Here is a 19,308-nt window from a genome sequence, read left to right as displayed (position 1 = left end):
GGGAGAGGAGGACGATTGGAAAAGGATATGTGGGGAAACTTTTTTTTAACACAGTGGGTGGTTCGTGTGTGGAACAAATTGCCAGAGGAAGGGATGGATGCAGGTACGGTTACAATATTTAAAAGTCATTTGGAAATGTATGTGAACAGGAAAGGTTCGGAGGGATATGGGCCAAACGCAGACAAGTGGGACTAGCTTAGTTTGGGAGTATGGTCAGCATGGACTGATTCGACCAAAGGGTCTGTTTCTGTGCTGTATGACTCCTTGCCTCTATGACTAAGTAAAACAATACAACAATGAACACCAACTAGCCACAAAAAGACATGACCCTCTCTCACTAGTATCCTCACATACAGATAAGGAAGGACACCACTTCAACTGAGACAACACATCCATCCTAGTTCAGGCCAAATGCATGAGAATTCCTAGAAGCATGGCATTCCAACCAGAACTCTATCAACAAACACATCGTGTTAGACCCCATCTACAACCCCCTGAGAAAAGGAACAGGAAGTGACTTCACCACAGGAAATGACATCACCACAGGAAATGACATCACCAACCCAAAGAAACCCAAACATATAAGTAGAAAGCAGGAATTTTCAACACTGCTTCGCATGAGGCCCACTGAAGATGTTACCTAGTAAGGTAACGAAACGTCTGGAAATGAACCTTTCAGCTCAACGAGCAAACTTATATCTAAAACCTCAACCTGAGCTACAAATCTTCTCAAAACAGTAGAACCATCTAAAGACAACAAAATGTTGCGTATCAGAAACATAAGACAGACCGCACCGCGCACAGGCAGGAAATCTCTTCCCTCTTTTAAGGCAGAAACCCTCCAGTTTTCAAGCTGACAGAAAACCCTTGACTGACTTCACTGAAAACTTTAGATCAAATGAAATCCCAGCCTGAGGCAAGACCACATTTCTACTGCCCTCAGGATATTAGGAGAACTCATAAAAGATGCTGCTGGTAAACTTTATTGATACCTAGTTCAGAATCAAATTCCCTAATTAAAAAGTGTTGTTAAAATCCAATTTGTTACTCATGTAGACACAGTCAATTAATCCCACACTTTAAAATAAATTGTTAATAATTAGAAATTAATAAAAGTAGTCTATTTATTACGATTATTAATTACTTATCCTTCAATTATACTAATATCAAAATCATTACTCATCTATTTTCTGGATTCTGTGTTCACATAATTCTAGTCCATTACTGTTCTGAGACAACCTGGGTGCCATAATCAAAATGGTTTCCATATTAGTACAAAATGGCATCTTGGCTTTGTTAGATTAACTGCATAAGTGTGAAAAAGCCTCTAACATGGCCCAGGTTAAAACAACCAAATCTAAAAGCTTTCCCACATACACCCCTGCTAAGTATTGTGAGATAAGTATGAGGAGGAGAAAGTGAGGACTGCAGATGCTAGAGATCAGAGTCAAGAGTGTGTGCTGGAAAAGCACAGCAGGTCAGGCAGCACCCGAGGAGCAGGACAGTCAATGTTTCAGGCATGAGTATGATCCCATGGTGTCTAGTCAGAATGCGGGTCAAGGCTGACAGCATCTATCACAGCTCCCAGTGTGGTTTCAGAATTGGAAGGTTGACAAGGGACATGATCGTCTCAACTGTAAGAAAAATGTCACAAACCAATGAAAATGTCAACATTTTGTCTTTATTGATCTCAACAAGATCATGTGAGCAGAGGGATATTTGCTGGACAACACTGGGTGTCCAGCATAGCTGCTCTTCCCGTGACCACATGATGGATGGGGTCAGCTACGGTGGACACGTTGGAACCCTTTGAGATTTGCAGTGGTCACAACAGGTTATCTTCTGGTGCTGACACTCTTTGGCACTTCCTTCTCTTTGCTGCTACTTTATGACCTTCAGGGCACATACCGAGGGTGTCCATCACACACCGGAACTGGGGAAGGCTGTTCAGCCTGGCTCCACCGGGATCCTACACCAAGATTCATCAAGTTGTCAGAGACTTACTTAACAGTGATGATGCCTCATCAAAACGGAGTAAGAGCAATACCTACAGCAGCAATCAGCTACACACACTCTCTCTCTCTTTCGCTCATCTGTCGAGCATCCATCTGCATCAGGAAGACTAATCTAATGGTGCAGGATGTTACCACCAACAATCAGTATTGACAATATCTCAGCAGGTCTGGGGCAGCACCTGTGAAGAGAAATGAAAGTTAACCTTTCAGGTCTGGTGACCTTTCCTCACAGCCTTGGAGGGCGGCACGGTGGCACAGTGGTTAGCACTGCTGCCTCACAGCGCCTGAGACCGGGGTTCAATTCCCGCCTCAGGCGACTGACTGTGTGGAGTTTGCACGTTCTCTGCGTGGGTTTCCTCCGGGTGCTCCGGTTTCCTCCCACAGTCCAAAGATGTGCAGGGTCAGGTGAATTGGCCATGGTAAACTGCCTGTAGTGTTAGGTAAGGGGTAAATGTAGGGGTATGGGTGGGTTTCGCTTCGGCGGGCTTGTTGGGCCGAAGGGCCTGTTTCCACACTGTAAGTAATCTAATCTAATCTAATCTAATCTCTTTTGGCAGGTGCTGCCAGACCTGCTGAGCTTTTCCAGCAACTTCTGTTTTTGTTTCTGATTTACAGCATCCATAGTTCTTCAGGTTTTTAACTGACAATATCTCAGCGAGAGGTTGTTGACGGACTCACAAAGCTCGGCTCCAAAATCACCCATAATCTGGCACTTGCTGCTGACATCCACACATGTATCGCAGCTGTTAAACGCAAGTTGAGGAAGAGAATGTGGAATGACAGCATCCTGACCATGAACAACAAACTGTGTGCCTCTCAATCTTGCACCTCTGTAGTGGTGAGACCTGGACAGTTGATGCTAGACAGTTGAAAAGGCCGAACCGTCTCCACATTCACTGTCTCAGATCTATTCCCTACATCTCTTGGTTGGATAAAGTCGAAAGTCTTGGTGCACGTTGTTTCCATCAGTGCACACTCGTTGCAAAATTAATCAACATCTGTACGATGGCCTACCTCTGTAGGGCGAAATGACCACTGGGTCACAACCTCCTGAGCATCTCCACCTCCACTCTGAGGACACCCACAAGGGAGATACATTGGTGGCAGACAAAGACAACTGGGAGATAGTCATGGTTGTCAGTGACTTTGGGAGGTTGACTGTTTGGAAGGGCAGTAGCAGAAGCCAGCAGAAACAAAACGTTGGCGGTTGAGAAAACGTGCAGAGGAATGGCGCAGGAAAGAAAATTCACGATCTGCAAGAGATTGAATTGGAGGGACTAAGACCTCTGTGAAGGTGGAGGATATTACAGAAGGCCGGGGTTACGGATGGATTTGAGCACAACATTGAACCACCGAGGATCCTTTGACAGCATTTCCCATATCTAAGATATCCCATTGTCCTGTAACAACCGGAATGGGCACAGCAGACAGGTGGGAACGTCATCACCTGCAAGCTCCTCTCCAAGCCACACACTATCCTGACTTGGAATTCTATCACTAGACCTTCGTGTGAATGGGTCAAGCTCCTGGAACTCCTTCCCTAACAACACCCTGGGAATATCTACACCACGTGGACTGCAAAGTTTCAAGATGACAGCTCACCACTATTTTCACAAGGGCAATTAGGCCTGTGCACTATCACAGTATCCCTACAGTGTGGAAACAGGTCATTTGGCCCAACAAGTCCACACTGACCCTCCAAAGAGTATCTCATCCAGATCAATTCCCCTACTATTACTCTACATTTCCCCTGACTAACGCACCTAACCTACACATCCCTGGACATTATGGGCAATTTAGCACGGCCAATTCACCCTAACCTACACGTCTTTGGACTGCGGGAGGAAACCCACGCAGACATGGGGAGAACGTGCAAACTCCACACAAACAGTTGCCTGAGACTGCAATCGAATCTGGGTCCCTAACGCTGTGAGGCAGCAGTGCTAACCACTGAGCCACCATACCACACAATAGCACATAGAACTTTAGAGTGAAGTAAAGGCCATTCAGCCCTCAATGTTGTGCTGACCTGTGAAACCAACCCGAAGCCAATCTATCCTACACTATTCCATTACCATCCATATAGTTATCCAATGACCAACGTTGCCAGTCTACTACTGTTGCAGGCAGGGCTTTGCATGCCCTCAATACTCTCTCAGTAAAGAACCTCCCTCTGACATCTGTCCTGTATCTAAAAAAAAGGCTTTGCCTGTGATACTCTTATCTCAGTGATTTTTTTTAAATTGAGAATTTTCAAGAGGATGTATGTCAGTGAGTACGGGGATGACGACTGAGTTCAAGAAAAATCCAATGTCATGAAGACAACACATTAATGAATGAGACAATGAGACAGTGTCAAGCTTCCTTGTATTTGCCACACACCAAAAAGATCAAACAAAACAGTCCAACTCAATATACAGGCTGATGCCCTTTGCTGCAGCATGCTATAATGCCCTGGGTGGTACTGGCGGGTTCGCCACCTCATGAAAATATCCTGAAACCTGAGCCTGTTTAAGAGGAGCTCAAGTACAGCTTCAGAATCCTGAAAACTGAATTTGCAGATCGACTGGCAGTAAATGCACACAGACATTGATCCTTTCAAAACATCTCAAAGTGTTTTGTGATGAGGAGAGGTATTGTTGAAGCATAGTCACAGTTATAATGAAGATTTGGGCAAGGCAATATCCAACAAAGATCAATATGACCAGCTAATTTGTTTCAGTGAAGTTGGTTCAGACACAAATACAGGGCATAACAATTCCTTGGTTCTCCCTTGAACAGTGCCGATGGGAACTATCATGTCCACTGTAAAGTGAAGTCCCACCTGCCCTTTCATGTCTCCTCTGAAAGATTAGATTAGATTCCCTACAGCATGGAAACAGGCCCTTCGGCCCAACTAGTCCACATTGACCCTCTGAAGAGTAAGCCACCTAGCCCCATTTCCCTCTGACTAATGCACCTCACACTATGGGTAATTTAACATGGCCAATTCACTTAGCCTGCACATCTTTAGACTGTGGGAGGAAACCCGCAGAGACACAGGGAGAATGTGCAAACTCCACACAGATAGTCGCCCAAGGCTGGAATCGAATCTGAGATGCTGGTGCTGTGAGGCTGCAGTGCTCACCACTGAGCCACTGTGCCATGGTACCCATTACATTGTAGCACTCCCTCTGTCGCTTCAATGGAATGTTAGCTGAAAAATCTCTGCAGTGGGATCTTTGTCCATGACCTTCTGTCCCAGAGGCAAGGGTGCACTAGACTCAGCCTGCTGCTTTCAGCACTGCCCAACAAACACTGAAGATTTAGTGAGTTGGTTCTGGAAAAGAACCACAAAAATAGTTTTCCTTTAGTTCACTTTTTTTTACTTTAACTTTTCGAATTGTATATGTTGAAATATCCAGTTTTCTATCTGCCTTTATCAGCTGAATGCTTGGAGCCGATATAAGTCAGTGCTGATACATCCCATGACAGTCCGACAGTCTGGTGGCTGAAGGATGTAGTTTCACACTGTTATGATCAATCGAGGAAGAATCATGGTTCCCTCATCTTTTTAACACCCTCTTAGTTCATCAGTTTTTTTTTAAAGCACATAGCTATCACACGTCAATTGAAGTTCATTGACCAGAACAAAAAAAAATTTAATTCTAAGATTTTGTGTGGAGGAGAGTGGATTTTTATTACACAGGAAAACCACGATGAGAAATAAGTAATGAACATACAAGGGGAAACTAGTGGTGAAAGGGGAGGAGTTGGCCTAGTTGTGTTATCAAGAAGCCCAGACAATGTTTTGGGGACCCGGGATCAAATCCTGTCATGACAGATGGTGGAATTTGAATTCGATTAAAAAAAAAGTCTGAATTAAGACTCCAACGATGACCATGAGTCCATTGCTGATTGACTGACAAAAACCCATCTGGTTAATTAATGTCCTTCAGGAAAGGAAGCTGCCGTCCTTACCGCCATGACTCCAGACGCACAGCAATGTGGTTGACTCTTAACTGCCCTCTAAGATGGACAATAGGTGATAGCCTAGCCAGTGATACCCTCATCCTGTGAATGAATTAAAATAAATGGGATATCTGGTACAGATTGAAAAATAAAGTCGATTATAGCTTAAATTAGTTAGTTTACAGTTTAAATTATTATTTTTTTCAGAAGAGTCTTTGAGTTACAAGAGCGAGGAGACCCACATCCAACTGTTTAGCTGCTTTATCATTACAGTGGAAACAACGGAGCTGCAGATATCATCTGCAGCTCAGAGCTGTAGTGCTCACTATGAGTTATTGGCCCTAGTTGTTTTTCAACAACTCATGTCTGAGCTCGAGATCAACAGCAAAGGACAGTGTCTTCACTTCTTCTGCTCTCCAGAAACAGCTATTGATGAGGTTGGATATTTCTGAGCCCGTTTACTGTTTTCCCTAAGCCGAACACTCCACAGGCAACATAGAACACCACAGCACAGTACAGGCCCTTCGGCCCTCGATGTTGTGCCAACCCATGGAACCAACCTGAAGCCCATCTAACCTACACTATTCCATTATCATCCACATATTTATCCAATGACCATTTAAATGCCGTTAAAGTTGGTGAGTCTACTACTGTTGCAGGCCCCTACTACTCTGAGTAAAGAAACTACCTCTGACATCCGTCCTATATCTATCACCCCTCAATTTAAAGCTATGTTCCTTCATGCTAGCCATCACCATCCGAGGAAAAAGGCTCTCACTATCCACTCTCTGATTATCTTATATGCCTCAATTAAGTCACCTCTCAACCTTCTTCTCTCTAAAAAAACAGCCTCAAGTCCCTCAGCCTTTCCTCATGAGCCCTTCCCTCCATACCAGGCAACATCCTAGTAAATCTCCTCTGCACCCTTTCCAAAACTTCCCCATCCTTCCTATAATGCAGTGACCAGAACTGTACACGATACTCCAAATGTGGCCACACCAGAGTTTTGTAAAGCTGCAGCATGACCTCGTGGCTCCGAAACTCAATCCCTCTACCAATGAAAGCTAACATACAGTATGCCTTCTTAACAACCCTATCAACCTGGATGGCAACCTTCAGGGATCTACATGCATGGACACCAAGATCTCTGCTCTTCTACACTACCAATAATCTTACCATTAGCTCAGTATTCTTTATTCCTGTTGCTCCTTTCAAAGTGGATCACCTCACACTTTCCCACATTAAACTCCATTTGTCATCTCTCAGCCCAGCTCTGCAGCTTATCTATGTCCCTCTGTAACCTGCAACATCTTTCAGCACTATCTACAACTTCACTGACCTTAGTGCCAGCTGCAAATTTACTAACCCATCCTTCTACACCCTCGTCCAGGTCATTTATGAAGATGACAAACAGCAGTGGACCCAAAACAGATCCTTGCGGTACACCACTAGTAACTGAAATCCAGGATGAATATTTCCCATCAGCCACCACCCTCTGTCTTCTTTCAGCTAGCCAATTTCTGATCCAAACTGTCAAATCACCCTCAATCCCATGCCTCCGTATTTTCAGCAATAGCCTGCCATGGGGAACCTTATGAAACCTTTTGGGTGACACGGTGGCTCAGTGGTTAGCACTGCTGCCTCACAGCGCCAGGGACCCGGGTTCGATTCCAGCCTCGGGTGACTGTTTGTGTGAAGTTTGCACATTCTCCCTGTGTCTGCTTGGGTTCTCTCTGGGAGCTCTGGTTTCCTCCCATAGTCCAAAGATGTGCAGGTTAAGTGAATTGCCCATAGTATTCAGGGATGTGTAAGTTATGTGTATTAGTCACGGGTAAATATAGGGTAGGGGAATGGGTCTGGGTGGGATACTCTTGAGAGGGTCGGTGTGGACCTGTTGTGACGAAGGGCCTGTTTCCACACTTTAGGGATTCTAATTCTAGACAAAACTATCTCACTGAAATCCAAATACACCACATCAACCACTTTACCCTCATCCACCTGTTTGGTCACCTTCTCAAAAAAACTCAATAAGGTTTGTGAGGCAGGACCTACCCTTCATAAAACCATGTTGACTATCCCTAATCAATTTATTCCTTTCTAGACGATTATAAATCCTATCTCTATAACCCTTTCCAACACTTTACCCACAATTGAAGGAAGGCTCACTAGTCTATAATTACCAGGGTTGTCTCTACTCCCCTTCTTGAACAAGGGGACAACATTTGCTATCCTCCAGTCTGCTGGCAGTCTTCCTGTGGACAATGATGACATAAAGATCAAAGCCAAAGGCTCTGCAATCTCCTCCCTGACTTCCCAGAGAATCCTAGGGTAAATCCCAACCAGCACAAGGGAGTTATCTATTTTCACACTTTCCAGAATTGCTAACACCTCCTCCTTATGAACCTCAATCCCATTTAGTCTAGTAGCCTGTATCTCAGTACTCTCCTCAACAACATTGTCTTTTTCCAGTATGAATACTGACGAAAAATATTCATTTAGCACGTCTCCTATCTCCATGCACAACTACTATCCTTGATTGGCCCTAATCTTTCTCTAGTCATTCTTTTATTCCTGACAAACCTATAGAAAGCTTTAGGGTTTTCCTTGATCCTATCTACCAACAACTTCTCATGACGTGTCCTGGCTCTTCTTAGCTCTCTTTTTAGGTCTTTCTTGGATAACTTGTAACTCTCGAACACCCTAAGTGAGCCATCACATCTCATCCTTACATAAGCCTTCTACTTCCTCTGACAAGAGATTCAACTTCTTTCATAAACCATGCCTCCCTCGCTCAACCACGTCCTCCCTGCCTGACAGGGACATACTTATCAAGGACACACAGTAGCTGTTCCTTGAATAAACTCCACATTTCAATCGTGCCCATCCCTGCAGTTTCCTTCCCTATCCTATGCATCCTAAATCTTGCCTAATCGCATCGTAATTGTCTTTACCACAGTTATAACTCTTGCCTTGCAGTATATACCTATTCCTTTCCATCGTTAAAGTAAACATAACCAAATTGTGGTCACTATCACCAAAGTGCTCACCTATCTCCAAATCTAACACCTGGCCTGGTTCATTATCCAGTACCAAACCCAATCTGGCCTTGCCCCTTGTTGACCTGTCTACATACTGAAGAAGGGCTTGGGCTTATGCCCGAAACGTCGATTCTCCTTCTCCTTTGATGCTGTCTGACCTGCTGCGCTTTTCCAGCAACACATTTTTAAGCTCTGATCTCAATCGTCTGCCGTCCTCACTTTCTCCTCCCTGTCTACAAACTGAGTCAGGAAACCCTCCTGCACACATTGGACAAAAACTGACCCATCTAAAATACTTGAACTATAGTATTTCCAGTCAACATTTGGAAAGTTAAAGTCCCCCATAACAACTACCCTGTCACTCTCACTCCTACCCAGAGTCATCTTTGCTATCCTTTCCTCGACATCTCTGGAACTATTCAGAGGCCTATAGAAAACTCCCAACAGGGTGACCTCTCCTTTCCTGTTTCTAACCTCAGCCTATACTACTTCAGTGGACAAGTCCTCAAACGTCCTTTCTGCAACTGTAATACTGCCCTTGCTAACAATGCCACACCTCCCCCTCTTTTACCATCTTCCCTGAGCTAACTGAAACATCAAAACCCCAGAACCTGCAGCAACCATTCCTGTCCCTATTCCATCCATGTCTCCAAAATGGCCCCAACATCAAAGTACCAGGTACCTACCCATGCTGCAAGTTCACCCCACCTTATTCTGGATGCTCCTGGTATTGAAGTAGACACACTTCAAATCACCTTCCTGCTTGTCAGTGACTCTTGTGACCTTGAAACCTTATATCTGACCTCATTACTCTCAAACTCCTGGCCACTGGAGCTACAATTTGGGTTCCCATCCTCCTGCTGAATTAGTCTAAACCCTCCCAAAGAGCATTAGCAAATTTCTTCCCCAGAATGCATTGGTACCCCTCTGGTTCAGGTATACACCATCCTTTTTGTACAGGTCCAACATACCCCAGAAAGAGCCCCAATTATCCAGGTATCTGAAACCCTCCCTCCTGGGCCATCCCTGTAGCCACGTGTTCAACTCCTCTCTCTCACTATTCCTCACTTCGCTAGCATGTGGCATGGGTAACAAACCAGAGATAATAACTCTGTTTGTTCTAGCTCTAAGCTTCCACCCTAGCTCCCTGAATTTCTGCCTTAAATCCAAATCTCTCTTCCTACCTACGTCGTTGGTGCCTTTGTGGACCACGACTTGGGGCCGCTCCCCCTCCCCCTCAAGGATCCCGAAAACACAATCCGAGACATCACGAACCCTGGCACCTGGGAGGCGACACACCAACCGTGGATCTCTTTCGTTCCCACAGAACCTCCTATCTGTCCCCCTAACTATCGAGTGCCCAATGACTAATGCTCTGCTCCTCTACCCGCTTCCCTTCTGAGCAACAGGGAGAGACTCTGTCAGAGACCTGTACCCCATGGCTTACCCCTGGTAAATCTTCCCTCCCCATCCCCAACAGTATCCAAAACGGCATGCTTGTTACTGAGGGGAACGGCCACAGGGGATCCCTGCACTGTCTGCCGGTTCCCTTTCCGTCCCCCTGCCTGTAACCCATCTGCCTTTTTCTTGAACCTGAAGTGTGACTACCTTTCCTGTCAATGTGCAACACGTGAATCAACCCAGAAAACCAAATGCAAACTTCACTGTCCTTTTACATTTTAATTTCAGCCCAGTGTGAAACTCGTTTACTGATCACACCCGCCACTTCAGGTCAGTATGTGTCTTTTATTGAACTCATCTTTAGTCCATGCAAATCTTGAGTATTAAAGTTGAAAGATGGAAGTTGAATACCGATGATTCATTTTCACCACGATCACGACAACGTGGTCAGCCATACAAACAAACTCAGATTTCTCCATCTTTGTTCAACAGCCTGAATAATTCAATGAGAAGTTCATCTGCTGTTCAAGGGACTGAGCTCCACAGCGATGGGTGACGTCAGTGGTGTTTAATGGGGTAAAGTAGGATCTTGGGAATTGGCGCAGTATGTAAACTGAATCTTCGATTCACCACCACCCTGATCAATGTCAGGGTGCAACAGTTTTCAGGTGCAAGTCAGCTTACAGCAATAGTTGTGTATTATTTTGCTTACATCGCAAATATGAATCAACAGACACAATGTACTCTTTGCTCAAACATTTGCATTTCTGGGTTAATCATTTGCCTTAACTCCCTTAAGGACAAGTTGGAAAGTGAATACTTTGTATGCAATATGGTACGATCTACAGTATGGTCTGCTACTGAGCTGCACAGAGCAATATCTGGCCTAGGTTTGCTGGTCTTATCCCAGATGGTGGTAATTATTGGACACGGGGTTAAAGAAAATGAAGATCTGCCAGTCCTGATCAGTGCCAGGTAATTCCTACTGACTGCTGCATGGTCACTGATGGGAACCAAATTGGTTACCATATCATCTTTCCACTCCAGTCGTGCAGATGAAATTGTGTCAGATACTGAATGATGATTCATACCAATCGAACTATACTTCGGTGCTAAAGACAAATTACAATGACTTGTCAGCTTTTAAGGTTTGGTTTGTAAATTATTTTGAAGGGAGATTAAATGGTCCACCAGTTGAAACTTTGGATGAGGTGGCCTTCCTGAAGTCAGTGCCTTGCCTGCAATCTAAGAGCCAACGTACACATCCAGGAGGATAAACAATCCGAAGCTGGAATTGGAACAGCAGAGGGCAAGGAACAGAATCAGAAGAGGCACAAGCTCCTTCAAATTTATCTACAGAAACCGAGGAAAAACAGAAATCCTCAAGGCTAAAAAACTGCAGGGGAAGAAAAGGCAATCAAAAAGCAACAAACAAATAAATAAAAAACAATGGGGAGACTTCCCCAAGGTACAAATTGGAAAAAGCTAAAACCCCACAGCTGAATTTACCAACAAAATGAATGAAGGAAAGACAGATATGGAACTTTGGAAATTTCCTGATATGTGCTCCTGGCAAGCACTTCAGGTCCTTTAGACATCACAGACGTTTGGGTGCCAGCAGTCTTTAGAAGGTGAAGACAACTGATGATAAGGAATTCCACAGGAATGATTCAGTCAGAATGGGAAACACCACCTTACAAGTATTTAACTTCAACTTTATTGGGATTTGAAATGAGTCATGTGAGGAACTAGAGACAACCTGGAATAGAACCAAGAGTCTCTGGGCTAATATGTACGCCTCAATAAACAGATCTGGGAGTTCACAGGTGTCACTTTCCACACACGACAATACAAAGAGTACTTCATGGTCTTGTGGTAATGAACGGTGCTACTCAAATGCATGTGATCTTCTCCATTGTGAGGGGGAGATTCAATAATGTGTTGCGCAAATAGCGTACCTCTGAAAACACAGAACAAACTGGAAAAATACAATCTGCTCAGAAAATATTGACGTATCCACCACAGAAATATATGCACGCCTCTCTTTACTTGTAAACAGGACTGACTCTGAAAAGTGCATGGTCCTAGCAAACCACTTTGTTGGCACTAGGGGTTGCTGTGCTGGGGATATCTACACCCAAGGGATTTTTGAAGACCACCAAGAAGAGTGAGCTGGGGTGGCAGGGGAATAGACCTGAATAGACTGAGCGAGTGCCCTTGGGTTCACTTTAGGTATCAGATTTCATGTATCTTGCAAACTGCTCAACTTAAGCAGTCTGTACACTTCCACTCAAGGTCAATAAGGGCTGTGTGTTTGCTGAGAGCTACATTTTTGAAGCACATAGAAAACTGGACCTACTGTCAACTTCAAAGCTGCACCCACAGAAACAGAGGGTGACCATCAAACCACAAAAACAGAGCTAGCGCAGCAACCTGCATCAACGTCTAACCATCCCTACCAATGAACGTTCTGAACTGAAGGCTGCTAATGGTGTGCCGTTATTTGAACGGGAAGCATGCAATGGAACATTTCTCTCATTAATCTTACTCAAATCTAAAAAGGTTCTTTTAGCAAGACTTTAGGTTCACACAAAAATCCTAGAGTCCAACCCGGAGTTGCAATGGTGATGAATCTGGAATGTATTGTCACCGTCATGCTCACAAGCCTGAAGAGTTTCACAGATCCAACTTTAGACCAGTCAAGCCAATCAAAAGGCAGAGCCACATTATTAACTGCAAGACACTGAACCAACACAGTTAGGGCAGGACCACGAATAGCACAGTGCTATCTATACAAGAGCTGTTTCTCATAAACACACTGCAGAAGTTCAAACATAGTGACATTAGCAACATGCATTTTCAGAAGACAGAGCCAGAGTGTCTCTGGCACAACAAAGTGGCAGTGACCCGAGCAGAGTGGGTATTCAATACTCAGACTTAGCAGACCACTTTGAAATGCAATGGCATCAGCAGTAGTAACAAAAATAGTTACTGCAGAAACTGTGTCAACAACAAAAGCCCGGCTGACTGAAACAGGATATTGGAATGAAATCAGTGTGGCTCTCCGCAGGTATGCACAATGACAGAGCCACAAACAATGACTAACTCACACCATTGTTCATGTGCCTGTGCCAATCATTGGACATACAATGCCTGTACAAAATTAAATATTGCTTACACGTACATTTTTTGTGAATCTAGTTATATAGCTATGAACATCATCGCCTCTCAAGGGTAGTGCAGTGATGACGTTACTCAACCTGTAATGTAGAGGTCCAGGCCATCTGATGGGTGTTGAATTGAATGAACAATTCTGGAATGACTGTGCTTACTCAGTCTGGCCTACAGGCAATGTAACCATTTAACTCGAACCAAAACAAATCTGCTGCAGTTGCTGGAAATCCGACACAAACACAGAGAATGCTGGGCCGAGAAACAGAGTTAATGTTTTAAGTCTCTTGCAATTGTTTTGAATTCTTTACTTCGAAAGAGGTCAAGCCAAACTTGAAAACTGAACTGTTTTTCTCTCTCCACAGACGCTGCCAAACCTGCTGAGTTTCTCCAGGATTCTGTGTGTTTGCATTTGTTGAAATGGCTTCTCAGGTATATTTTAATCAACCTATTCAGGAATGCTATAAGACACTTCTGTGGTAGGTGAGGTAATCCAGGCCTCTTGTCTCAGAGGCAGGGAGAGACACAAGATCTTTGAAAAGGCCTCACAAGGCACCTCAGTCAATGGGCAACAAATGCTGGCCTTGTCAACGGTACCCACCTCCCAAAAAAAAACATAAACTCCCATTTATCCATATGGCAAGGGAGATGACCACAATTGCATTTTAGAAAGCCATTTAGCCTATCATCTATCTCAGCTGTCCAAAAGGGATATGGCATGGTATTCATCTTAGAATTGCTACAGTGTGGAAACAGGCCATTTGGCCCATCGAGTCCATGCTGAATAACATCATACCCAAATGCACCTCCCTACTCTATCCTTAAAACCCTGCATTTCCCATGGTTAATTTAGCCAGCCTGCACATAATGGGCAATCTACCTAACTTACACATCTTTGGACTGTGGGAGGAAACCAGAGCACCTGGAAGAAACCTACGCAGACACGGGGAGAATGTGTAAACTTCACACAGACAGTCACCCGAGGCTGGAATTGAACGCGGGTCCCTGGCGCTGTGAGGCAGCAGTGCTAACCACTGAGCCACCATGCCACCCTGTAATAATACCTGTGGTGCAGTCATAGTTCTTAGATTAGATTAGATTACTTACAGTGTGGAAACAGGCCCTTCGGCCCAACAAATCCACACTGACCCGCCGAAGCACAACCCTCCCAGACCCATTCCCCTGCATTTACCACTTCACCTAACACTACAGGCAATTTAGCATGGCCAATTCACCTAACCTGCCACCGTACTGCCCACGGTTAGAGTGTCCCTATCTCTGAGCCAGGAAACCTAGGTTCCAGTCACATTTGCTCTGGAGGTGTGTAATAACATCCTTGAACAGGTTGACTAGATTTATAGAGTGCAACAAAGGCCTTTTGGCCCATCGAGTCTGCACTGACAATAACTACCACTAAACCAAGAGGATCAGCAGAAATACTATAAAATGTCTCTAGGATAATTCATGTGCTGAAAATAAAGCAAATAATACGAAAATACCCTACATTGCTCTTTACTCAACTTATAATCGCTGAATGGACACACAAATACGTATTTTCTAAAATGCAGTCAATTAACCCACCAGTAACCAACGGAAAAGCGACCAGTCAGAAATGCCATAAGACTTTCTGGGCTTAGATATGGTCAAGTCTGGCCAGTTTTCATTGAGATGCTGGAACTGGAACTCAGCCAGACTCAGTGCCTACAGCATGAAGGCTGAGGAGGGAGACTATTTCCAAAGCACAGACAAAGCAAACTGCACATGTGGGGAGGACAGAAACACCCGCGACTTTCCAAACGACTGTGCAACGTGATGCTCAAAAAGCAGCTTTATTGCAACTCGACATTTACCAAATCCTTTGCAGAGTGTGTTCCCCTCACTCCTATCCCACTGATACTGACAAAGCCAGCAACGGGGCATTTAATTTGTTTGAACACGCTGCCCCCTAAGTTCTGGGGATCAATACATTCCTCAGCAAACCTGCAGGTCAACAAAACTCTTCCCCCCCAAAAAAAATCTTCAAGAGAAAAAAAAGTACATTTCCAAAAAGAAATTTTCTTCTCCTCTATTGATCCAAATTCAAGTTCCTCAAAACAGTAGGCTTGCAAGTCCTAGATCTTACAAAATTCAGCCAAAAAAAGAATTCTCACAATCAAAAAACTCCGAGCTGGTGTAAAAAGATCAGGTTTAAAGAGAGGTCTATGATCTGGCCGGCTTTAAAAAAGAATGAAGTCCTCAAAAAAATAACCTTCTTGAGACACTAAGGGTTAAAGAACTGTTCCGTTTACAAAAAAAAATACAGATACCACATACACAGAGAGATATATAGATACAATAAAAAACTGCATCGAAGGCACCAAGATTTTAAGCTTTAAAGCTGTTTTTCTTTTAAAAATCACAACTGGAAAAAAAAGGGTCAGGTATTTCAGTACCTACCAAATTGAAGATAAAAATGTATAGAGCAAGGCTGAGGCAGCAGTTTAAAGAGAAGCCAAAGAAAAAACAAGCAGAAATATGTATTTCTGTACATGTAAAAAAAAAACCAAGATATACTTTGAACAGAATCCCCAAACTGTGCTCAAGCGCTCAGGAAGATTAGCAGCTGCAGCCTGAACCGATGCACCTTTTCAGACTGTCTGCTCCGGTATATAATTCTACCTCGGCACCTGTCACATCTCAGGAGGAAGGGAAGGGGTGGAGATTGTCTTTTCCTTTGGTCATGTGAGCTCTTCACAAACACTAATAGGGTCTCCCATTGTCTATGAGCAATCGTGTGTCACGCCTGGGTCCAGCAGCACATCAATATTTCAGACAGACCGAGTCTCTGATCCCAGTGCCTGAGTTGAGCAGTTTGCTTTAACCCTCTGAATATCTGCTTCCATTTTTAAAACGTCAATGTCGAGCTGAGAAATGTAATCAGGTCCGCACCATTCATTTTTCTTGCCGTGTGAACAGTTTACATCCTCAATGCTGTGGTTTAGCCAGTGAGTTGTGCTTAATGTTCTCTGCCCTCTCTCTCTCTAATAATTCCTTTGTGGATGTCACTATTCCCATCAGTAATCTGCACTCCGCCTACCCTGACAGTCCAAATTAGCCTCGTGAATGAGTGGAGAGTTTGCCTGTGGATTATTTGTTCATTTTGGGTTCACTTTCCCCCTATCCCACATCCTGGCCTTTGCCAATATGAATTGATCCTGGCCACAGTGCCATCTAATAGCTAATTGCCCATTTGCTAACTGTGTTGGCAAACTAGTCAACTGCGGAATAAACTGGAATTGATCTTAACCTGTCTTCAACTAAAAATCATGTGCATTTTCCAGAAATGCACTGGACAAGTCAATCCAGCTGAATTTATCCCCACTGCTCCAATCCAGGGACTCAGACTAATTGTACTGTCCTGACTGTTATGTTGTCACCTTATTCGGAAAGGGCTAGGAACAAGATGGTTATGTGACAGTACATTTTGGGGTGTCACATTTGTTATCCTATTGAAGACAATGTATGAGTCTATCAGCCACATGGTGAGCTCTAAGAAATACACTTGCATTTTGAGTCTAAATTTGCAATTATTTGTAACTTGCGGGAACCATAGCCATTCTCAAACCAAGATCAGCTAACACAACTCAGATCGTCACAATCTGTACAGTTTAGTGGCACAACAAAGAGCAGTAAACCTACTAACTAAACAAAAAGGTTTCTCCCTCACTGCAACACAAGCCCACACATGACTCTTTTGCTTCCATTTACAGGTGTTTGACCCACAATTGTCTTTGTTGCTGTCTGTGGGAGTTGAGTTGGGATTGCAACTTGTGCTTGGCAGAAGGTAATTTGCTCACTCCTGGACAAAGGAAACTTTTATGTAAAAAACATTCTTGGCAACTTCAATGATATTATCTTGAGTTGGCCTTTGTGAGGAATCCTACTAAACTTATTCCTTATCAAGCCAACTTCGATCTCTCCTCATAAGTTACTTCAGGCTTTCAGTATTTTACCTTAGTCCTGATAGCAGGGATGATAGAAGAGGTTTGACAGGAATGGGATGCCACAGTTCCTGGAGATAGTCCATTTGAAAAAAAAATTCAATTGTGTCTAGGTTTTGGAGGAGATATTTCATTTCAATTTATCAGAATAGGGTATGTGAGGTGTGATGCAAAGTTGTTCTGTCAGTAGTTGCAAGAGCTCAGTTTGGCTCTTGCTCAAAAGTTGACTGTGTTCTTTTTTTATTCTTTCATGAGATAAGGTGTTATGGGCTAGACCAGCATTTACTGCCCAAATTTAGTTGCCCTGGAAGTGATGGTGATCAGTCCACAATGCAGTGCTTGTGGTAAAGGAACACTTGCAGTGCTGCAAAGGAACAACTTTCAGGATTTTGACCCAGTAACAGTGAAGAAACGGTGATATATTTCCAATTCAGGCTGGGGGACTTAGAGGGGGACTAGCAAATGGTGCTACTCCCAGGTATCTCCTGCCCTTGTTCTTCTAGATTGGAGAGATTTGGAAGGTGCGATGATGCTATCTTCCTTATTCTCAGCCAAAGTAATAGATCCTCAACTATGCATTGTCTGAATATTAATAATAGCCATCGGTTTTGCAACCACTTGGCACTTTATAAGATCAAAACTCCTTCACAAGGCTGTGTGAGGAATATCCCTACAATTAGTCATAAAATGACAGAAAACTGGCAGGAAATGTAAGAAGGACTCATTAGCTGTACTGGAAAATTCCTGTGCTTTCTTCCTTACATTAAAGCTGTATTTATTGAGCCATATTATTGCAGAAGATGCTGGGTTTGATCCAGTGTGAATGTCAGCTAGTCATTTTGAGCACTGTGTTTGGCCTCAGAATCCCTGGACTAAGAACTGAGATAAACAAGTAGGGTCACCTTTCATAAAACCTCCTGAAAAGTGCATGTTTGATTAGAGACAGAACTGGGTTTTGCAGACAATCTGACACAGTTGTCAAGGGAATTAAATGAGACATAATCATTTGGATGAGGTCCTGGCCAATTGATGAGATCAGGTGGGCCCCAATATCTCAGAGGATGAGAGGTTAGAATTGTTAGGGAGAACAATGTATAATACATAGTGAGGAGAAAGTGAGGTCTGCAGATGCTGGAGATCAGAGCCGGAGATGTGTTGCTGGAAAAGCGCAGCAGGTCAGGCAGCATCCAGGGAACAGGAGAATCGACGTTTCGGGCATAAGCCCTTCCTGAAGAAGGGCTTATGCCCGAAACGTCGATTCTCCTGTTCCCTGGATGCTGCCTGACCTGCTGCACTTTTCCAGCAACACATCTCCGGCCATAATACATAGTGAGGCAAATTCCAATGCAACCTTTTTACAGAATCAGCATAACTCTTTTATTTTTGTATGCAATGCCTCTACTTTTGAAGCCCAAGCTTTGCTAACTGCTCTCTTGCACTACTTGCTCCCTGTGTTCCTACATACACTCTGAAATTGCTCAGTCCATATTCCCTCTCTCCAACCTTTCTGCCAAACTGCACTCAAACACTTCTCTGTACCAAATTCCATTAGCCACTTGTCCACCCACCGTGTCCATTCACGTTCTATTACAGGCAATGTATGTCAACACAGTTGGCACTTCTCAAAGTTTGTGATCACTGGCAAATTTTGACATTTCACTCTGTAATAAAAGATCTAAGCCATTTATATAGTTTTAAAAAAGAAATAATCCTAGCACTGAAGGTTGGGAAACACCACTCCTTGGTTGGAAA

At 43.8% G+C, this 19,308-nt stretch overlaps 1 protein-coding gene across 3 annotated transcripts in view; it reads right to left on the bottom strand.

The window, feature by feature from the left end:
- LOC122558575 (RNA-binding Raly-like protein) overlaps window positions 1-16,240 on the bottom strand; it is a 949,610-nt gene extending 933,370 nt beyond the window's left edge. For 2 of the 3 annotated variants that reach the window (XM_043707325.1, XM_043707327.1), the window contains exon 1: window positions 16,013-16,240. The gene's annotated coding sequence lies outside the window, so the exon portion shown is untranslated. The remainder of the gene's footprint in view (window positions 1-16,012) is intronic. The other variant, XM_043707326.1, reaches the window with a different exon arrangement.
- Window positions 16,241-19,308: the final 3,068 nt, after the last annotated feature.

Source organism: Chiloscyllium plagiosum, chromosome 17, assembly GCF_004010195.1.
Source record: "Chiloscyllium plagiosum isolate BGI_BamShark_2017 chromosome 17, ASM401019v2, whole genome shotgun sequence".
Taxonomy (NCBI): Eukaryota; Metazoa; Chordata; class Chondrichthyes; order Orectolobiformes; family Hemiscylliidae; genus Chiloscyllium; species Chiloscyllium plagiosum.
This window is presented reverse-complemented; position numbering and strand designations above follow the sequence as displayed.